Genomic DNA, 23,436 nt, shown 5'->3' with positions numbered 1-23,436 from the left:
CCCCACACACCTGCAGTGCAGGGCACCTGCCAACAGGCCCCCACTCATGTCCCACTCATGTCCCCTTGCACCCCCACCCCCCAGCACTGAGGGGCACCTGCCAGCAGGCCCCCACTCATGTCCCCTTGCACCCCCACCCCCCAGCAGTGCAGGGCACCTGCCAACAGGCCCCCACTCATGTCCCACTCATGTCCCCTTGCACCCCCACCCCCAGCAGTGCAGTGCACCTGCCAGCAGGCCCCCACTCATGTCCCCTTGCACCCCCACCCCCTAGCAGTGCAGGGCACCTGCCAGCAGGCCCCCACTCATGTCCCATTGCACCCCCAACCCCCAGCAGTGCAGGGCACCTGCCAACAGGCCCCCACTCATATCCCCTTGCACTCCCACCCCCCAGCAGTGCAGGGCACCTGCCAGCAGGCCCCCACTCATGTCCCATTGCACCCCCGGCCCCCAGCAGTGCAGGGCACCTGCCAACAGGCCCCCACTCATGGCCCACTCATGTCCCTTTGAACCCCACCCCCCAGCAGTGCAGGGCACCTGCCAGCAGGCCCCCACTCATGTCGCCTGCACCCCCACCCCCCAGCAGTGCAGGGCTCCTGACAACAGGCCCCCACTCATGTCCCACTCATGTCCCATTACACCCCCACCCCCAGCAGTGCAGGGTACCTGCCAATAGGCACCCACTCATGTCCCATTGCACCCCCACCCCCCAGCACTGAGGGGCACCTGCCAGCAGGCCCCCACTCATGTCCCCTTGCACCCCCACCCCCCAGCAGTGCAGGGCACCTGCCAACAGGCCCCCACTCATGTCCCACTCATGTCCCATTGCACCCCCACCCCTCAGCAGTGCAGGGCACCTGCCAGCAGGCCCCCACTCATGTCCCCTTGCACCCCCACCCCCCAGCAGTGCAGGGCACCTGCCAACAGGCCCCCACTCATGTCCCACTCATGTCCCCTTGCACCCCCACCCCCCAGCAGTGAAATGGCGATCTCATGACACAAAAAGTCAACTATGTACATCAACACATGTCCGCCACACAAAGGCAGGCGGTAGCGTCCCTGTGCTAACAAAAAGCCTGTATATACAGCTCTGATGAATGTCCATACTGTGGCCCTCTAGGACAAATGACGTGCAACTGGGTACGCGACAAACACAGACACCCGCTGTGTCAAAAATAGCGTGTATTGCGGGGGTGCGTGGGAAGTTTCACACGCAATTGTGCCTGAGCGAGAGAGGGTACGTGTAATTCAGGGGCTCGAGGGAAGTTTTACACGCGATTGTGCCTGGGTGAGTGGGGTACGTGTACTTCAGGGGCTCGCGGGAAGTTTTTCACTCGATTGTGCCTGGGTGAGCGGGGTACGTGTACTTCAGGGGCTTGCGGGAAGTTTTACATGCGATTGTGCCTGGATGAGCGGGGTACGTGTATTTCAGGGGCTCGCGGGAAGTTTTACACGCGATTGGGCCTGGGCGAGCGGGGTACGTGTATTACTGGGGTGGGTGGGAAAGTACAGGAGGCAAATGCGCGGAACGCCCACACGCACACACCAAAAAAGACACGGTAATCCGGAAACACGTACGCCAGCAGGAAGCAGGCATACGTGGAACTGCACAGCATAAAAGTGCGCGCAAACAACAAGCGAGCTCAGACGCCAGGATGAACATACCGTTCCTAGCAGCAGTGGGCGTGGGATACCGCAGGAGGAGGAGGAGGATAGTCAGGCCCAGAATGTTCACACCCAGAACCAGCCTTTTTGGCATGCCTGATGACCAGGTGTATGGGAGGTACAGGTTTCCACCTCACATAATACTCGACCTGGTCAGTGAGTGGGAGGATGACCTCACATCACCCACCCTCTGCTCCCAAGCACTCAGCCCCCTGGAGAAGGTCCTCAATGTACACCACGTTTTGGCCACCGGATCATTTCAGCGGACAAGCGCCATAGTGGGGGCGGTGTCACAGGCCACGGAGTCACGCTGCCTACACCAGGTCTTGGCCATCATGACTGCACGCCCATCAGTCCGCAGACACATATACCTGCCCAGGACACCTGCAGAAAGGCAGGCTGCTGTTCAGGATTTCTACGGGGTGGCACAATTCCCCAAAGTCCTAGGTGCCATTGATTGCACCCATGTGGCTCTACGTCCCCCCAGGGCATCAGAGCACATCTATAGAAAGCGCAAGCACTGGCATTCCATCAACGTCCAGGTAGTATGTGATGCCAAGGGAATCATCACCTCAGTATATGCCAACTATCCAGGGACCACCCCCGACAGTTTCATTTACAGAATGTGAACCCTAAACTGGGACATAGAAGCTGGGCGGCATGGCGATACATGGCTGCTCGGTGAGTATAAATGCCACAGCACATGCATGCATGTCAGATACTGAGTAATGCCACAACCATACTAATGATACCCATCACCACCCCCCTAGGGGACAATGCCTACCCTTTGAGCACCCACATGATGACGCTAATTCGGAACCCCACCACGCCACCCGAGGTAAGATACAACACAGCCCATATTGCAAACCGGGGCATAGTGGAGCGCACATTCGGAGTGCTCAAGTCACGCTTTCGCTCCCTTGACCATTCTGGCGGGCAGCTGTTATACGCTCCCCCAGTAGTGTGCAGGATCATAGTGGCAGCATGTGTCCTGCACAACCTTGCAACACGCCGGGGACTGCCGGTGGACATGGTGGTGCCCCCACATCCCCAACCACATGCACGCCCGCTGCGCATGGGAGGGGAAAGGGCACGGGGTGAGGCAGCTCGAACGCAGCTGGTGGCAAATTACTTCACTTACAATCACACCCCTGTGGAGTGCACACAGCCCTGGCACATACCATCTGACAATCAATGATGATGACTCAAATGACAGTCAACTGTCACTACCATACAAGCCTGAGATTGGTCACCTGGAAGTGTCACAACGTGTGCATACCTACCTACAGAAACACCACCAATGCTGTGTCCTCAAAAGACACATATGCTGCTAAATGCATTACCCCCTTGCAAAATACAACATGAGAACAGTGCCATGTCACCCAACCCCTCCCCAGCACCACCACCCAACACACCATGGCATGTCATGCTATGTGAGAGCAAACAAAGCAATCCCGAAAACCTGACACAAGTGTCACAAAGTACAGTGTCCCTAATGAAAACTGGCCACAAACAATATGCTCCCAGTAAGTAATGTTATCTTAGAAGCTCTCATAGACAGTGCAATCTTTCTCAAAAGGAAGTTACTTATTTTAGTGTTAAACAGAATGAAACCACTAACAAAACTAACTACTAAATTACAAAAAAGACTTTTCAATAAACAGAATGTCAACAAAAATAACTTCTTAAATATCTGTGGAGGTGAATGAAGTCACAACACGAGCACAGAACCATATTTCAATGAAAAAGCATACAAACAAAATCAAACAAACACAATTGCCATACATAGCAGTGGACAAGGGTATGAAAAACGTAATAATACCATTATGGAACAAGAAACGCTGCTCACAAAAATATACCCAGAAAACTCAGTATCATCTCTCCATCAGACTGAAACGAAACGTCCAGTTTACAAATGGCCAAGCACGTCAATGTGTAACATTGATAAAAAATCTTTCAAATCTTTATGCCAGTTCCTCAATCAATATGTAAAAGGCAAAGACAAATTCAAAATGAAACTTCTACAAAATATGGATACCTGTCCAGTGCAAACACACAGGTCTACAAGGATATTCATTAGCCTGCATTTCAGGACCTAATTGCAAAAGCACCTTCCATCATATCAAAATGATATCAACACATCATTCAACTATAAGAAATCTAGTCCATAAACTGTACTATGCTGAAAGTCCAGCTTCAGTATGAGACAATTTAAATAACAATCTTCTACATGGTACAGTCAAAGACCTACTCGAAGAAATAGAGCATATCCAGAGAAAATATTTTGGAAGTGAAAGCCACTTACAAAATGTAATAGCTTTACAACAGACTAGGAACAATTCCACAAATGGCAACCTTCTATTACACACATACAAAAAAGAAATACTCAAATTTAAACGTACATCTACTGAAGTACCAAACCATGTGTGTTTGTGTTGCCGCAAAACGCTTTATAAAACTAGCACAAAAACTGTAGACATAACATACAAAATAGAAGACAATGAAGATTCTGAATGGTTTGAATTAGCCCTCTACCTTATGGCAGAAAACAAATACGAAACAAATGATCAATTAATACTTTGCAGTTACTGCACTGCAAACTTAACAACAACCAAACTCCTTCACGTGCTATCACAAATTACTTAGAACTATTCCCACTACCAAAATCCTTGCAACAACTCAATTTATGCGAGAGCATCATAATTCAAGCAGTGCATCCATTTCAAGATATAATATGCCTTCAACTAAAAACAGCAACATTACCTCCATCAGAATTAGTGTAAGGTATTCGTGGCAAAGTAGTTTATTTACCATTAGATCTGAAAGAAAATTTACACACTCTAGGAGTGCAACGTCCAATAGAGCAATCTTTAATTGTCTTAGTAAATGATGTACCTACAAAAGACAAAAAAATTGGCAACAACTCGTAGACTTATATAAAGTTAGACAAGCCTTGCAAAATCTAAAAGACAACAATGTACAAAGAAATTAATATTGAAGAAAACCTGAGGGAAACGACTGAAATAATTCAAGAGTCAACAGAAACTGGTCAATTTGAACATCTAGATCCTGCTACAGTATCCAATATTTTAGACCATTATACAATGCATCCATTACACTCTAAAGACACCATAGATGATGCACTAGAAGCCTACCAAATGCGACACACCAAAGGATCACCAATCAGCATATGGGAAAAATGTATAGAAGCACATGCTTTTCCTCTACTCTTTCCTTCTGGGAAAGGAGGAAGGTATGATGATAGACCCAGTCAGATAACAGCATCAGAATACCACTTGTTACGGATGTATTCTGAAGATCCCAGATGTAGACAAAATGTGGAATAAATATTACACCTACTCTTTGAAAGTGAACTAGCAGCTCTATGCTACGGCGTTGCACACACATTGAAATCAGGTACCCACTTTCAAAATATGTCAGCTGTGCAATTACTACAAAAAGTGCAAGAAAAAGATGAAGTTTTACAATCAAACATTACAAATCTGTTAGCAAACATGCGTGGTACTAAAGAGTACTGGTTCCGACCTCATGGAGATGTATGTTGTATGATAAGAAACCTTGGCCCACCCACTTGTTTTGTTACATTAAGTTGTGCAGAATATGCATGGGAAGATTTACATGATTTCCTACGCATATCAAACAAAAACAAAACAAATATAGATATACTAACACCTGGAGAATTTGCTCTCTAGATCCAGTTAATTTTTCAAGAAATATTCTCATCATCGCTTCATTGCTATGCTACACTTTATTTGTAATAAAACTTTTGCTCCCCTCGGAGAAGTGCAACACTTCCTCTGGAGAAAACAATACCAAGCCAGTGGAGCACCATATATCCACATGCTTTTATGGATTAAAGATTCTCCCAAATTTGGTCAAGGCAATGATGCCACTGTTTTACAGTTTATTGAAAAATATGTCATTTGTGAAATTCCATCAGAAGCAACAAATAGTGATCTTCATGCATACATTTTACAATTTCAAAGACACAAATGTGGGAAATACTGTCTTCGCAAATACAAAAACAAAGGGAAATACTACACTAAATGCTGCTTTGGTTTCCCTAGACCAGTTACAGCAACAGGTCAAGTAAACAACTTCATGTCTTCAGTTAGACATAGTGTTAAAGGTAAATCACCTAAGAACACATATTACATAAAAAAGAACAGAAGAAGCAAAATGTATCAATGATTACAATGCAATCATTGCCCTCTTATGGAATGCAAACATAGATGTGCAGTACATTGCAGACAATTCCACTGCAGTTGCACGATATGTTACAGCCTTCTTAACCAAAGCAGAAAAAACAGAGCTTCAAGACCTCTGGGATGACCTATCATTGGACAAAACACTGTCTCAGAAATTGTATAGTTTAGGCATAAACATGCTCTCTCATAGAGAATGTGGCTGCTATGAAGCTGCAGATTGTTTAACCAGTACTGCTTTGTTTGGAAAATATGAAAATATAGTATGGCTAAGTCTTGGTCCTGCTCAATCTAGAATAAGAGTTCTCAAATCATAAGACGACATAGAAACAATAGCCAAAAATGATCCCAACAGCCAAGACATTTTGAAAAACAATTTACTGGACACATAATACCCAAGCAAGTGTTCCACTTTAGAAACCATGTGTCTATACCACATAGCTAAAACTGCACATAAACGCAGATGAAAATAAAGGTAGATACAGAGTGACAAATTGTGAAGGCAGCTTTGTGAAACTTACCAAATGACGCTTAATTAGTCATATCAAATTGTCACTAAAAACTCCTCAACATAAAGAACTATATTACATGTCCCTGCTACAACTTTTTAAACCATGGAGAAAAGAAGAAAAGTTACTAGATATCTATGACTCCTTAGAAGACGCTTTCAAAGCAAATGAAACCACTATAACCAATGTAAACTTTACACAGTAGAAAACAATGTTGCACAATGAACAGCAACACGAAGAAGAGCCCCATGTCCAACTAGATAAAGATATTCAAGACAGTAGTCAACCTTCTATAACAGGAAGCCAAGAACCACTGGGGCAGCCACTAATAGTAAATGAGGCAGAATTAGCTATGGCAGAAGTAGAAAACACCATGTGTCACTATGAAGAAGATACAGAAGACTTAACTGTACTGCAATCAAAAATAAACAATGAACAGCATAGTATTTTTCAAGAAGTAACAAAAGAATTTGCACATGGTGTACAACATGAAAATAATGAATGTGCCTGCCAAAATTACAAACCTATACTACTGTACGTCAGTGGTGAAGCTGGTTCTGGCAAAACATTCTTAATCAAAATCATCAGTAAGTTCCTTCAACAATTGACAAACAACAAACTGCCAGCTGTTGTAACTACCCCCGCATGTTTAGCTGCCTACAACATAGGTGGTGTCACTTTACACCTATTACTACTCCTTCCAGTAGAACACCTGAACAAATTAGAATATTACAAACTTTCTACAGAAGCTGCAATGGAACTACACAGACTGTTAAAACAAATGAAAATGCTACTAATAGATGAAGTGAGCATGGTCTCCAACCTAATGTTGGCATTGATTCACCTCAGTTACAAGAAGTACTCAAAACAAACTACGAAGAGCTCTTTGGAGGAAAACACATTATTGTTTTCGGAGCTCTTCTTCAATTGACACCGGTGAAAGGTGAACCTATTTTTAAAACCTTAGGATACAAACTCTGCCATAAAACTGTTGGCAGCATAGGAAATGTCAACCTTTGGCAACATTTCCAATACAGAGAATTAACAGAAAACATGTGCCAGTCTGCAGATGTCACATACGCCAATATTTCAAAATGTATTAGAATTGGTGTACTATCTCAAGAAGCACAATCAATATTAAAAACCCGGCACATCCATGCACTCTATAGCCATAACTCATGTGCTACTGATGTCATGGAAAAATTAGCACACAAAAATGTCAATTGTATGTCCTTGATGGCAACTCTTGCAAGCTGTTCAAAATTCAATGAAACAATGTTGAAATAAGAAATGCAACCAATAATTGAAATTTGCTCCACAGACAAACTGGACGTACATGGTATGACACTATCCATGTGTCAACAAGCCACAACAAGACTAAATACCTTATAAAACTCTCCAACACAGCTGGTTTGGAGAAAATATTAAAATGATCTTTAAACTGTAGAGTAATGCTTAAACGTAACCTTGACGTGAAGCAAGGACTAGTTAATGGAGCACTTGGTACAGTTGTTGGCTTTCAAACATACCCACGTGACAACAACATTCAGTTTGTCAATACTATCAGAAGTAAATAAAATAGGACGCTTAACAGCTCGATTCCTTCTTTTCAAAGACATGTATGTACGCAGAGAACAATTTTCTCTAACTCTAGCATACGCAGTCACCATTCACAAAGCACAAGGTCTTTCCCTAGATAAAGCATTAATAGATATTGGGAACACAGTCTTTAAAGAAGGCATGAGCTACGTAGCACTATCACGCTTACATACACTTGATGGTCTATTTCTAATCAACTTTGATGCAAGTAAAGTAAATGCATTAGTACAATAGACTATGTTCACTGTATACCCCCATCTAAAAACCTATCCTGTTACACAAAAAACAAAGCGTTGTAAAAGAAAACTACTTCAGAAAACAGAAATGCAACAGGATCTTACTGCAAATCCTCCAAAGAGAATAAAAGAAGCTAAGGGCCTCATTACGACCCTGGCGGTAAGGGGTTAACACCAGCGTTAGCTGCGCCGACCCCTTACCGCCAAATACGAGGTCCCTTAGCGCCATGGCGCTTTTAACACCTGCTTTTAGCAGGTGTTAAAATCCATGGCGCTAAGGGACCATGGAGTTAATTACGCCACTGTAATTTACGGTGGCGTAATTAACGCCTTCCCCACTCCCATTATGCCCTATGGGGCAAAAATGGGAATGGGGAAGGGTAAATGGGGATTGGGGACTTACCGCCCCGCCGACCTCGGAATGGGGCGGTAAGTCCGCCAACCACCATGGCTTAAACGTAGTTTACGCCATGGTGGTAAAGTCACGGCCCAGGCGGTAACTTACCGCCTGGGTCGTAATGAGGCCCTAATACTTCATCAATTACTACAATCAAAGAAGAATCTACTACTCAAAGTAACTCAGGTACTTCTTCAAAGAAGCAACACTCACTCCAAAGAAATTACTTGAACACAGAACTATCTGGTCCATTCAAATTTTCAAATATAACTGGTGTAAATTGCTACGCAAATGTAGCAATAAATATTCTATTACAATTGCCACCAATTGTTGACAACATTTACTTATACAATACAGAACAATTGTGTTTGCAAATGTGAGTCCTTTATAGAAATGCAAGCAACAATCCTGACAACACATACAGTGTTCATGGAATAAGACACGAATTGGACTACTGTGCTGGAATGGTGAAATTCACTATAAACTCAGAAGAAGATCCACAAGAATTTCTAATGTACTTACTACAAGTACTGGAAAACAAAAACATACCTATAAATGAAATCTTCCAGATTTCATACATGTGGAAATATACATGCACTCTTTGCAACAATGTGGCACAGGAACAAATCCCTAATGAACGCTTCGTGTATGTATCCATACCTAACTGTGAATCCATTCCATTTCAGCAACTTGTACAAAATGCAAACCATGGCAGATTATGTACTACCTGCAATTCAGATAACCTTACAAATACAAACACATAGTAAATACGTAATACTAATGCTTCTACATTACAATGCAGATGCTACCAAAAACAACTGCATGCTGACTGGATTCACACATGATCAAGTATCACTTGGTAAGAAAACCTTCACAACAATAGGTATAATCTATCACACAGGAGCCATAACCAATGCAGGTCACTACACTGCATATATAAAAAAAAATTGTGGATGGTTTGAATGTAATGATAGTACCATTACTCTAAAGCAGAGATTACCAGCAAATCTTATAAATGCGTATTTAATATTCTTAAACCAAAATTTAATAACTAATCTGTGCATAAACCTTAATAAAACTTCAATTAGAAAACTGTAAACAGTTAGAATACGCCAACAGGTATCTAACTGCCCCAAGATTTTGCAACAACCAAACAGATAAATCAATACCACTAATAACTAATCTGTGCATAAACATTAATAAAACTTCAATTAGAAAACTATAAACAGTTAGAATACGCCAACAGGTATCTAACTGACCCAAGATTCTGCAACAACCAAACAGATAAATCAATACCACTAAATTATAAAAAGAAATAAACATTTAGAATACGCCAACAGGTATCTAACTGCACAAAGATTTTGCAACAACCAAACAAATAAATCAATACCACTATAATATAACAAGACATAAACAGTTAGAATACGCCAACAGATATCTAACTGCCCCAAAAATCTGCAACAACCCAACAGAGAAATGACCAACTTGAGAATATAAATAAAAAACTATAACCAGTTAAAATTCGACAACAGGTATCTAACAATCTGCAACAAGCCAACAGATAGAAGATCAGCCAGAAACAAGAAGTAAACACTGAAAACAAAGAAATAAATGTACTGTACCATAACAAAAAAAGGTTTTTTTAATCCAACATGGATTTTCTTTCCCACATACCCAATGATTTAAGAAACAAACACAGAAACTCTGAGAAAATTGCACAGTACACTGGTTTTTAAACTACTAAATATGAGGGCCGCAATAAAGCAGAAATGTCTATTATGCAATGCAATAAGTCTTTATAAACTACCTACACTAACATGATCTTTTCTTTTATCACAGAAATTGAAAAAGAATATCTGCTCCAGTTACCCAAATCATGAAAAAATATATCCAATCAAAAAATCAAACAGTAAGTATATTATAATAGAACTCACAAATACTGCTCTATAACACAACCATTGAAGCAAACATCTAACCATACACCACAATACAAAATGTTTACTTCCATGGATATGTTATACTGCAGTGCTTGTTACCAAACTCTACAATCTTAATTACATGACATAGCCAAAACTTCACATACAAACTATACAAAGCAAAGAGTACACAAGCTGTAGATTTGGCCTACGGCCTTCAGCCATGCACCCAAGACTCTAGGCCCTGGCCACAACCAATGCAGCATATCACACCCATAGATCACACCCATAGAATCCAACATTTTAACTGGCTATATGGGCTACTTCATTTTTTATGCCGGCGGACAGCTGCGGTGACTGCGGACATAGCAAACACATCAGGATACCTGCCACCTAAACAAATACAGCATTTGACCCATCTCTTATTCAACCAGACTCCTCAAGCACTCTTACACACCAGCACACTCCCCAAAGTTGTATTTCTCCCCTGTTCATCGCCACGCTGTCCGTGGATGTCCGCGGATCCAAGATGGCAGGTGCATAAAAACAATACGATGCACCTGACGCTTCATTCTAGCCAATCACTGAATACATCGCATGTCTGCAGACATGACACAAGCTGATTAACCAATCGGTGCCCTGTCCGCGGAGCGAACAGGGAAGTGTGTCCGCAGAGCAGACATAGATATCACTAATTGTTTGTGACCTACTTTTTGGTTGTTTTAAAAAAAACTACTGGACGGATTTTCACCAAATTAACAAAAGCACGCTTTCAGGACCAAGCCGCTGCTCCTGCCGCAAATTTGGCTGTAGGCGTGAGCAAAGTTTTTTCCCCATTCAGTCTATGAGAAAAAGGACATTTTGGGACCCCCATATAACTTTGCCCCCCCCCCTTGACCAAACCTCACCAGACTTTGCAAAACAATTCAGAGTGGGCCATATACTTTTTATGCAAGGTTTGGTGAGGATTCATCCAGGGAGAGCGAAATTATAAGCCGACCAAAAAGTGCTCTTCCTATGGGATTAGCAACTTAACCATAACTACACGGCCACTACCGTGGGCTGAGTAATATATATGTATATATATTCACTAAAAAAAACTTTGTTAAGGGGACGTTATGGTTAAGTTGAGCTACTAAAAACCTGTGAAATTCACTAAAAAAACTTTATAAATGTGACATTATGGTTCAAAGTAAAACCGAAAAACCCCTGAAGTTCGCCAGTTATGGTAGGCTAAGCAACCATAACTACCCGCACCACTGTGCACTGCTAACACTACCACCCAGGACATGAAAGATGGCATCAACGCCTGAAACAATAACCATGCATTCAATGACCATGTAGAATGAAATGGATTATACCATAACACAAAAAGGTATGCCTCCAACATAATTACCTCACAAAACTGTGCAACCAGGAGTGACAGTAGACGCACACAGTACAACAAAGAGAAATTACAACAAAATAGTAAGTGAACTTCATTTTTCTTATATGTGTGTGTAATTTTTTTGTATGAGACGCAGAAAAAGTAATGTACTTCTGTGGTTTTGACACATAAATGTGCAGTACTTTGGAGTGGCTGGAGGATAATTTTCCGCATGGGGAAATGTCGGAAGATAGCGATATAGTTTTTTTTAACAGACCAGGTTAAAAAAAAAAAAAAGGCCAACAAACGACAGACAGGAATATAGGCTGAAAAGGATGGAATTGAAAAAGGACATACTAAATGACAATTTTAACATTTTAAGGGAATTTGTGGAGGAATTTGCTAGAGGAAAAATACGATATCACTGTCCCACCTGTACCTGCCCCCCTTCTCCATTTCCTAGTGAACCATCCCCAAACCTTGAAGAAGAAAAGAAACGTTTTGATGAAACTTCCATCCCTTCATCCCGTCACAAATCATCCCCTCAGAACCAGCCCGTATTAAACCCTAATTCCCCTATATTTTTTTCAATATCTGCTTCCCCCAGTATTTCTTTTGATTGATGTGTGTGTGTGTATTGGACATTGTTTTATGTGAGTTGTAGTGGAAGGGTGTGAGGCAAAACATTTTTTTTAAAAAGAGTTAAAATGTTCACAGATAGCGCGCCTGTTCGAGCTGGCTGTAAACAATATAATATGGATGTTCTAACGGCAATACACCTACCCCTACCAATGGCATCCAAGATGGAACGGATCTTAGAACGCACCATGTGGTCAAGTTGTGCGTAAATGAACAGAATCGGGCGTCCTAAGGAGATTATACCTCTCCGTACTGCTCACAAACAAGAAAAAGAATGTTCTTAGAACACACCAGGTGTCCGGGATGCCTGTAAATGAACAAAATGGGAGGGTCCTAAGGACACTATACCTGTCCATACCATCCGCAGCCAAGATGGAACTGTCCGTAGAACAGGCGCGGTGGCCGGCACGTCCGTAGGCAAACAAAATGGAGGTGTCCTAAAGACTCGGTATCTGGCCGTACAGTCAGCAGATCATGTACGCACATGCGCACTACACCGATAAGTACTGCGAACAGCGCGCCTGTCCGTAACTGTCCATGTCACTTGTGTCGCACTTTTAATTACTTTCAGGACCTGAACACTGTCCGTTACTCTGCATTTGCTGTCCAGCGGGCATGCATTTCCTTCGCGGATGTGTTTAGGACGTCATCATGTGACCGCCCCCACGCTGAGCGTGTGGAATAATTTGCGCAGTTTGTTTGCTTCCGCAACATTTCAAAAGAACTTATGTAAACATGGTAAATTATTTTACAGTATAAAATCACCATTTCACATGTCCCATACAATGGCCCTACCTTTGAATGTAGAGTTTGGAATTTTTGCAACACTTTTGAGTGATCAATAATGTCACGAGCCGCACCCCACCACCCCTATAAATGGCCACAGCCCCAAGCTCATCTTCATTGTGCTTCTGGCTATAGCAGATTCACTTGTGCTGCCTTTACAGATGTAGCAAACTTTAGCCGACTAATCCTTATGGCATCCATGGCTACTGTTGCTTCATTAGCCTCAGCACCACCCCCAAACCCTCAACCGTCACCTCCTCCCCAAGGGCCTGCAGAGGGAAATACGGGTGAGGATGTAGAGAGCAAGGAAGAAGAGGAAAAATAGAATGAGGTGGAGGAACTCCGCACTACAAGCACTCGCCGGGAGTCGTGGCTGTGCCGGTTGTTTTCCGTTTTTGGGAACGTACCAAAAGCATGTGCGAACCTGGTCAGGTGTAACCAGTGCCTGTTGGTGCTGAGTCGCGGGAGTCCTGGTGCGTACAGCTTTGGTATGACAACCATGAAGCGACACTTAACTTCGTTTCACAGTGCGGACATTCACAAGGTGGTACCATGTGAAGAACGTAGTAGATTGAGTTCCTCCACAGCATCCTCTGTGTCCGATCCTCTCACCACAAGAGACACTACTGTGGGGGAGCACATCCCTCCAAATGCCTCACAAGCCATTCGCCATGCTGTTGACCCTTACCTTTCGAGGGTCACAATATTGTGTATGTACTGCGACGCAGTACTCTGCAGGGGGGGGGAGTGCTTTTGAGGCTATGGTCACAGAGGACCAGAAGAACTGCGCCCTACCTAAGTAAAGGCCACCCCACATCTTTCTCTCTCCACCTGCCCTTTCTTATCCCTGTGGTTGGTGTCCCTTCCTTACCCTCCTTTGCCCTCCTCTACTAGTGTGTCGTATGCTGAAAAACAATAAACTGGAAAACAACATAAATTACAAAAAAGGCTCTTTTCAGAGCCGCTTTCTCAGTTTAACAGTAGAACTATCAACTGACGGTTGTAGGCCCCCGCGCATTTCTCAAAAAGTCAGCGGACAGTCATAGGACACACAAAAATGGAGGGTGCAAGCGGAGCAAAACCAAAGCCCTTTTCGCTGGGAGTAAGTGGTGGCTCTGAAAAGAGCCTTTCGGTGGTGTTTTGTGTGTTTCGAAAACTATGGATTGGAAAAAATGAATTGCCAAATAGGTGACTATGAATCCAAAAAAGGTTGCGATGCATTTTGTACATTTTGAAGAAAAATCTGATTGCCAGCATATGTGAGATGGACTCCATCTCTGCGAAAAATGAAAGTGCTGCGAAACAAAATGTTTTCATTGTGGAATGAGGACATGCCAACATCTCTTAGAATGGCACAAACAGCCTTGTTAACATTGCGCCTCGCTTTCTCCATTTGTGGACCAAATGCAGAAGAATGCAGCCATCTTTGTCGTTGTGCAATACGGGAAAAAGTATTTGGTCCATGACCTTTGCAAGGCCTTCCTTCATTGCAAATTGCAAAGAAATTCCAGAGACATGGCCTAAACTGTTTCCTCCACAATGAATGATATTTATATCAGGATGAAGTTCTGTCTTTAAAGAAGCACAGAGAGGTACCAAGTCCAGCCACCTCATTCCACGCACGCCATGCCCGTACACTTCCACATGAGGAAATCCAAGATCTGCAGATAGACCGCAACTTTCTGCATGGACCATCAACCAATGTATCCATGAGTCTCTCAAAATCTAAATAATCTGTTTTTGAGCACGCAGAGCCATGGCTGGCTGGTGTCCTGTCAGGGAGAAGACGTTTGCAGTAAATTTCTCCGTTCAGAACACACCCAATGAACTTTACAGACCAATCCCGCACATTCTCATTTGCATGTGTCTCCTCCCCAGAATCCCTGTTGGTAATACACGCTGTCTGCAGACTACCGCCATGTCCGCGGACACGTAGAGGATCAGAGCGTGACGACTGTACATTTAAATATTATTCCCCTTTTCCCCTTTAAGGTGGGCTCTGAAAAGAGCATTTTTTTTGTTTTTTGGGCAGATGCCTTACAGACACCTGTTATTTTGTATTTTTTAAATATCTTTTCTTCTTACTTTACTCCTACAATCATTACAGAACCTTCTCCAAAGCAAGACATACATTCCAAAAGAACATGGCATTTCCCAAAGAAGATAACGCAACCCCATCTGCTTCAAAATAAGCTGCATTACTGGGAACAATGTTTTCGTGGCTGCAGAAAAACATACCAGCTCGTAACATGAAAGCATGCATGCCGCGATTGATGTTACACCTCCCAATAGTTTGATCAGGACAGAAAACAGAACTGTTGTCCCATTTTCCTCTAGGGAGTAACCCAGAAAAAATTACTTTCGCAGTTGGAAACATGTTAATGACTGCTTGCACCAACTGTTCCAAATCTTCCAACAAAGTACGTGAACTCAAATGGCAAGCACCGTAGTGCAAAAGTACCACATGGGTAGTGGTCGTCCTACGCATGTCTCTGCAAACTTGGAGAATTGCTGCAACATTGCGATCACTCTCAGCGCGCCACACAACCTCCACTCCTCTCACATCGAAATTGTGCGCAACTTGCCTACTTTCGGAATAGTGCTGTAAATCATGCACAAAAATATCTCCAAGGACCAAAACCCTGACTCTCTCCACCTCTGCCATCTTCCGTATATGCACCGTCTTTCGACACAAAAGAACAATGTGAACATCTGATTGGCTGATGCCTACAGTCCCCTTTCCATGCTGGATTTGCTGTAGAACCCCGTATGTCACACGCCCTACCCGCAGACAAGTGCTGTCTACGTGCGGCACGTAACTCTTGCCAGTCCTTCTACCCTTTCGACATCACTCGCGAATCCATTCCCTCATTGGACACAGCTAAGCAGTCACACAACATCCACCAATCACATGCACCATCTCTACATCTAACTCCGTCAAAGAAATTTCGCACTTCAAATGTCCTATTGATCACTCTGAATGCAAGTCGCATATCTTTACAAAGAACCTACTTCAAAAACTACTGTGCAAGTGTCGCGGTTTTCTACGTACAGCTCCATGCATGCGCAAATGCATGAGTATAAAGTACAGGTATGTATATTTTAATCAGAGAACATGTGCAACCATTATGTGCAAGACTTCCGATTTTTCATTCACAAACCGCACTACTTCTTACTGTCTCCCGCATAACCTATACATACGTAACAACACTCCTTAGTTAGCGTGAAACTCGATTTTCCATTAGAAAATGTCACAATTTTTCACTGTGTACCGCCTACATTAATGTTATTTTCAATCCGATCGTATGAGAAAAATAAACGCTTCTGATTGCTGTGAGCCTCCCGATTTTTTCGGATTCGTACTTATAATATAAAAAGTAGTGAATGTTTTCCCATCTACTACAATGACCTATCACTTACAAACCTCTCTGCTATGGACAACACAGCTTAACAAAAACAAGGCATTTTCAAAAACTAAAAATTGTACTCATTTGCGAATCACGTTCAACTAACATACTGCAAATAACATACAAAGACAGTACATAGTGTAGTGAAATGAACGCATACACTCTGTTGAGATGTCAAAGGAGAATACTCCGACGAAAGATGCAAAATTAACATGCACAGTAACATCACTTCTTTAAAGACACAAAGTTACTAACAACTTCTTTTTACAATCGCAGTGAAGACTGCTCCCCTGAAATCAACAGCATCTACACTGCAAATGACATATCCGAAGAAACCTGGTAAATCCACAAAAAAAAGTAAGTACAGTACTACCTTTATATTCATACTACTCCTCAAAGAGACTGTGTGGGTTATTTATTTAATTTGTGCATGAAAACAAACATTGATTTCTGAACCATTCTACCCACAAATCCCCATTTATTGAACAAAGAATAATAGGCAGAGTGGCTCACAAATCCCTTTGTTCTTGGAACTCAAATAACATACAGAAGCCTTAGAATGTTAGTACTAGAAAATAAATAGCTGTTTCAATTTTATACCATTAAGTTTACTATTAATGCTTCTCCTCACCACTATCTCACTTTGTACTCTCATCTGAAGCACAGTGTAGTAGTATACAAACAGAAAATTAGGCTCCCCAACTCATTATAACAGGCCAATGCACATTCACACACCACCACAAACAGCTTCCCCATCAAACTCATACACTCATCCACACAGCACACATACATTGTACAACAGACCAAACCATGCCTTCTTTTTTTCAACAGACCCCAAAGAATGCCTACCAAAAAGCAAGTCCGTAGAAAGGAACGCAGAAATAGAGCAAATTAAAATAAAAGTGTCCAAAGTAAGCATCCATCTGTAGCAGAGTTTGTAGAGAACGCTGGAACAAAACACCTAATACAGTCGTTTAGCGAAACAAAGGAAGCTTCAACTACCGAAACTGTACCTCCTCTATCAAAATGTGGCACGAAACACAAAACACTTCACAAAAAATCGGCTACCAGTACTGCTAACAATGCTCCTATTAATCTTGATATAGTAACAAGAACCCATAGTAAAAAAAGTATTTTAGCAAAAATGTTTCACCACAGAGTCCTTCAGAATCTAATAAGAAGAGGACCGAAATCATCCTCAACCCTAAAACCTACCGTAGAAAATTAATCCTACAATCTCTCGTAGAAAGTGCAATCCTTCTCAAAAGGAAGTTGTTTATATTAGTGTTAAATCGGATGAAACCACTAACAAAACTAAGTACTAAACTACAAAAGAAACTTGTCAATAAACGGAATGTGAACAAAAATAACTTCTTAAATATTTGTGGAAGTGAATTGAGTCACACAACAACCACAGAACCATATTTTAATGAAGAAGCATAAAAACATAATCAAACAAACACAATTGCCATCCCTAGCAGTGGACGAGGGTATGCAAAAATCAATAATACCATCATGGAACAAGAAACACTGCTTACAAAAGTATCCCCTAAAAACTCAGAATGACCTCTCGATTCAAATGAACCAGACCTTCCAGTGTACAAATTGCCATGCACGCCAATGTGTGGCATTCCTAACAAAACATTCAGTTCCTCAATCAGTATGTGAAAGGTAAAGACAAAATTAAAATGAAAGTGCTGCAAAATATGGATATCTATCCAGTGCGCAGTACACAGGACTACAAGGACATTCATTAGCCTGCATTTCAGGACCTATTTGCAAAAGCACCTTCCATGATATCAAAAGGATATCAATACATCATTCAAATGTAAGAAATCTAGTGTATAAAATGTACTATGCTAAAAGCCCAGCTTTAGAATTAGCCAATTTAAATAACACTCTTCTGCATGGTACACCCAAATACCTACAACAAGAAATCGACCGTATCCAGAGAAAATATTTTGGAAGTGAAAGCCACTTACAAAATGCAATAGTTTTAGAAGAGACTAGCAACAATTCTGCACATAGCAACCTTCTATTACACACATACAAAAAAGAAATACTAAAATTTAAAAGTGCATCAGCTGATCTACCAAACCTTGTGTGTGTGTGTTGCCGCAGAACGTTTTACAAAAGAAACACAAAAAATATAGACATATCATACAAAATAGAAGACAATTAAGATTCCAAATGGTTTGAATTAGCTCTCTACCTTGCAGCAGAAAACAAATACCAAATAAGTGAATCTCTAATATGTTGCAGTTACTGCACTACAAAACTGGACAACAACCAAACCCCTTCACGCGATATTACAAATCATTTGGAATTGTTCCCACTACCAAAACCCCTGCAACAACTCAATTTATATGAGAGCATCATAATTCAAACAGTTCACCCATTTCAAGCAATTATACGCCTTCAACCAAAAACAGCAAAGTGTGCTGCTGAGTGTGCCTGCAGACTTTGGACTTTGGACCCTGAGTTTTTCCACTGAGTCTTTCTACATTTGGAACTTCCTGTGGAACTTCCTGTGCTTGCTTAAAAACCCATTTCACCCGCAGAGCGGCTGCCGAGTGTGCTGCTGAGTGTGCCTGCAGACTTTGGCAGACCTTGGCGGGACTGCGCGGGGTAACACAGAGGCGGAGTTTCTGCCCCAATCCGCCCGCTTCTGCCCAAGTCCACGATCAACTTGGCACCACTGGATTCGTTCCAAGATGGAGGCTCATCTACCCGACTGTAACACTCCAGAACCAGGACCTAAGGTAAACTTCTTGAGCGACATCAGAAGTCTCGGCCTGGCACCCCCTCCGTTGCAACATCCCGCTGCAGCTGAAATTTCCCTTCCCACCTTCCCCCTTTTCCGAAACACCGCTTTACTTTCCTCTCCCTCCCTTCCCACCCCTCCCCCCTTCCTTCCACTCCTTCCATGCCCACCCTTCCCATTCCCGTACCCGCTTTCCGCACCCCGTCCCTACCTCATACTTCCCTTCATGCTGTTTCATCTGGCTGCTATTCGGCATGACCAGAGGAGGAGGGGGACTTGCCGCCCCATCGCACCCTCCACATACGGAGGGAGGCTCCCGTGCGCGGACCACCCGCGAAGAAGTGGGGTGAGAAACTGGCAGCCACCAAACGGGCCATAAAATGTGTTGCTTCTCGGGGCTTGCTCGACTTGCCCCTGCAACCTACAGACCCGGCGAGAAAGCTGATGATGACGCTGGCTCCCTCAATGGTGTGCGGGGAGGTGGTTTGCCCTGACTCCTCCACCTGCACTCCTCACTGCTCGAGTGATGGAGCTGGCCACACCCCAAGCCTGTTTGAGCCGCCCGGCAATACCGCAACAGAAGATCACCGGCCTCCCACCATCGCTCGAGAAGAGATGGGGAAGCGGACTCATCCGCTAGCACTGGGGAACGCGGCAACCAGTTCAAATAGCGATTATGGTGATGCGACCCCTTTCTTCCAAGGCGACTTGAACTTAGTTGCAAACCACACTGCAATTTCTCAAGACACAGATGTAATTGAAACTGCAGTTGTAAATTTCTCATCTGTTCAAACGCACACTCAACCTACTCATCTGAAAAAAACACTCTTTACCATCGAAACCCACCATATTCCTAACCGGAACGTCCTGATGAGTCCAAAAGAGACTCTCCACCCTTCAGAGCTGGGAAAAAACACTAACGAGTGCATGATGAATCTGATACCTTTCCCTAATTTGGAATCTCATTCATCTGGTGCAGACACTTTTAACAGAGAGGAGGTTGCACTGACAGAGCCCAGAAGCTCTGGGAGTCCCTCCTTTAATACACCACCCGGGGAAACATCCCAAGCAGCCCAGGCAATGGCAGTTCGGCAAGCCTTATCCGCCCAACTCATAAATCCAGACAAAAAACTGTCAGTTGGGGATGAACAGAATTCAACAATTAAAATGTACATTAAACACCACCATCTTAAGAGCAATAAGCATAGAAAGAGACAAACCACGAAACCCATGGTTCCGCAAAACAAATAAATGGGCCCTAAGAAACATCCTGCTAAATTTCTTAGAGTGGCAGCCCTGGACGACTTCTTTAAGAAAAAATTAGAGAGTCGGTGGACCCCCCCAAGATGAACTTTCCGATACTGAAATCCTGGACAGCCTAATGCAGCAAGAGTCATCTGCTACCCATCCAAACCCATTGTCAGGGTGCCACTCTAAAACATCCCAGGCAGTGCAATCACAATCGCCGACATTGGCGGCGAAAGGCTTTCCCGTGGTAAGATGGCATTGTACTCCTAAACCTACACCAACAATGGAAACGGTCAACCAGTCGTCTGACTTATTTTCTGATGCTGATGTAGCTCCATCAAACAAAGAAGATGAGGGGCTGAACATCAAACCCCTAAAAGAAAGCCAAACCCCAGTTTTTGCCGAGACTAGTGCAAACTCGATCTACTTTGGTAATGACCGAAGGAGCACGCCCGATGCTGGCCTGAAGGGACCGGCCTTGGCCGTACCTCTGAAACCTTTTGTGTCGGATCAAGTAGCCACAAAGTCCCCGACACCCAAGAAAAAAAGCCCTGTTGCAGTAAAAATCAGCGGACCAAACAGCTGCTCCAACTGTCCTTGTACTCCAACACAAGTGTGAAGACTGAGTGAGGGTGACCACATTGCACCGCAATTGACACCCCAGCAAAAAAAGGCGGATTTGCTGTCTATTATGTCCACGGTGACGATCGCGCTTGCTCCCTTTAGCAAGCTCTACGAGAGCATCAACGACACTCTACGATATCATAAGTCATTAATAGCGTTGATGCAGACAAAGTTGAACTATCTTGAAGGCTTCATCGTTGGAAACTATGGCAGCTTGACTACATGAATAGACCAATCACTCAAACTGGCCCTCTCTAGAACCTCGTCACTCGCGCATGGCATACGGAGGGAACAAGATAGCAGAGTGTCAAACTCTACCCAAACAAACCCAGAGCTTTTTCCATCAGCAGTTCAGGAGCAACACAATGTTGTAGTTCTTCAAACACGCAATAATAGCGTCTTCAAACCCGAACGTTTGACGGATCCTCTTGATGCAATAATTGCGATAATAGATGAAGATAACAAGACCGACCACGAGGACAATCGAACTACAACTACCATTGGGCCAAACCCTCTCACGACAAACCCTTTCTCCTACACAAAACCGGCAGGCCACCAGAAGATGATCATCAACAGACCAAATACAATCCCGAAGGTTTTTTCCTATGGCATTTTTAACCAGCAACAGACTGCAGTACATTTTGGTACAAAGAAAAATCTAAAAAAACTGACGTTACAATGTTCTCAAACAGCAAAGAGCAAGAACAAGCGGGTGGAACGAACCCGAGACATAACTTCTAAGCTTCAAGCTACGAGAGCATCAACAACACTTTACGAGATCAGAAGTCATTAATAGCGTTGATGCAGACAAAGTTGAACTATCTTGAAGGCTTCATCGTTGGAAACTATGGCAGCTTGACTACACGAATAGACCAATCACTCAAATTGGCCCTCTCTAGAACCCCGTCACTCGCGCATGGCATACGGAGGGAACAAGACAGCAGAGTGTCAAACTCTACCCAAACAAACCCAGAGCTTTTTCCATCAGCAGTTCAGGAGCAACACAATGTTGTAGTTCTTCAAACACGCAATAATAGCGTCTTCGAACCCGAACGTTTGACGGATCCTCTTGATGCAATAATTGCGATAATAGATGAAGATAACAAGACCAACCACGAGGACAATCGAACTACAACTACCATTGGACCAAACCCTCTCACGACAAACCCTTTCTCCTACACAAAACCGGCAGGCCACCAGAAGATGATCATCAACGGACCAAATACAATCCCGAAGGTTTTTTCCTATGGCATTTTTAACCAGCAACAGACTGCAGTACATTTTGGTACAAAGAAAAATCTAAAAAAAACTGTGACGTTACAATGTTCTCAAACAGCAAAGAGCAAGAACAAGCAGGTGGAACGAACCCGAGACATAACTTCTAAGCTTCAAGTGGAAAACCCTGTCTTGCTGAACCATCAACTGATCACAATAAACGGAATTGGAGGAGGTGCAAAACCCAGTAATGATCATAGAGGATCAATCTGACTGAAGTTTGATAACCATTGATGAAACCGGTTTCGAACCTAGCACTAAAAAAACTTTAAAGCGGAAAGTCGATGAAGTGCTTACCTCACCAGACAAACGAGAACCGCCAATTAAACTATTACTGCATGACCAATCTTCAGTGGAATCGCTGTTACCAAAAAAAAAACTCAAAAAAACAAGGCCACTCTACAGAAACCTTAACGAACTGGATAGTAAATAAAAAAATCGGCATTCTAGCCGTCAAAACATCAAACACCTCCAGTCGAAGAAACAGATCTCAGTCCGTGAATCTATGCCCCTGCAATTCCGAGAGGACAACTGACCAGAAAGGTTTCACACACAGTGTGCGAAACAAACCCAGAGATAGACCTCAACCTCTCTCCCAGAACCATCGTGCAGCAACGATCATCAAAAACTCGATAAGGCAAGAGAGAGACAAGGACTCAAAGGCCCGAACAAAACAAATCGTAAGTGAGTGTATTATCAGGTTGAAAAGGATTAACTCTAAGGCCGGAGGAGAAGTACTTAATAGAAAACAACATTCTGAAAGTACTGGCCCAAATTCC

Source organism: Ambystoma mexicanum, chromosome 4p (genome assembly GCF_040938575.1).
Source record: "Ambystoma mexicanum isolate Mex_15411 chromosome 4p, UKY_AmexF1_1, whole genome shotgun sequence".
Classification (NCBI taxonomy): domain Eukaryota; kingdom Metazoa; phylum Chordata; class Amphibia; order Caudata; family Ambystomatidae; genus Ambystoma; species Ambystoma mexicanum.
This window is presented reverse-complemented; position numbering follows the sequence as displayed.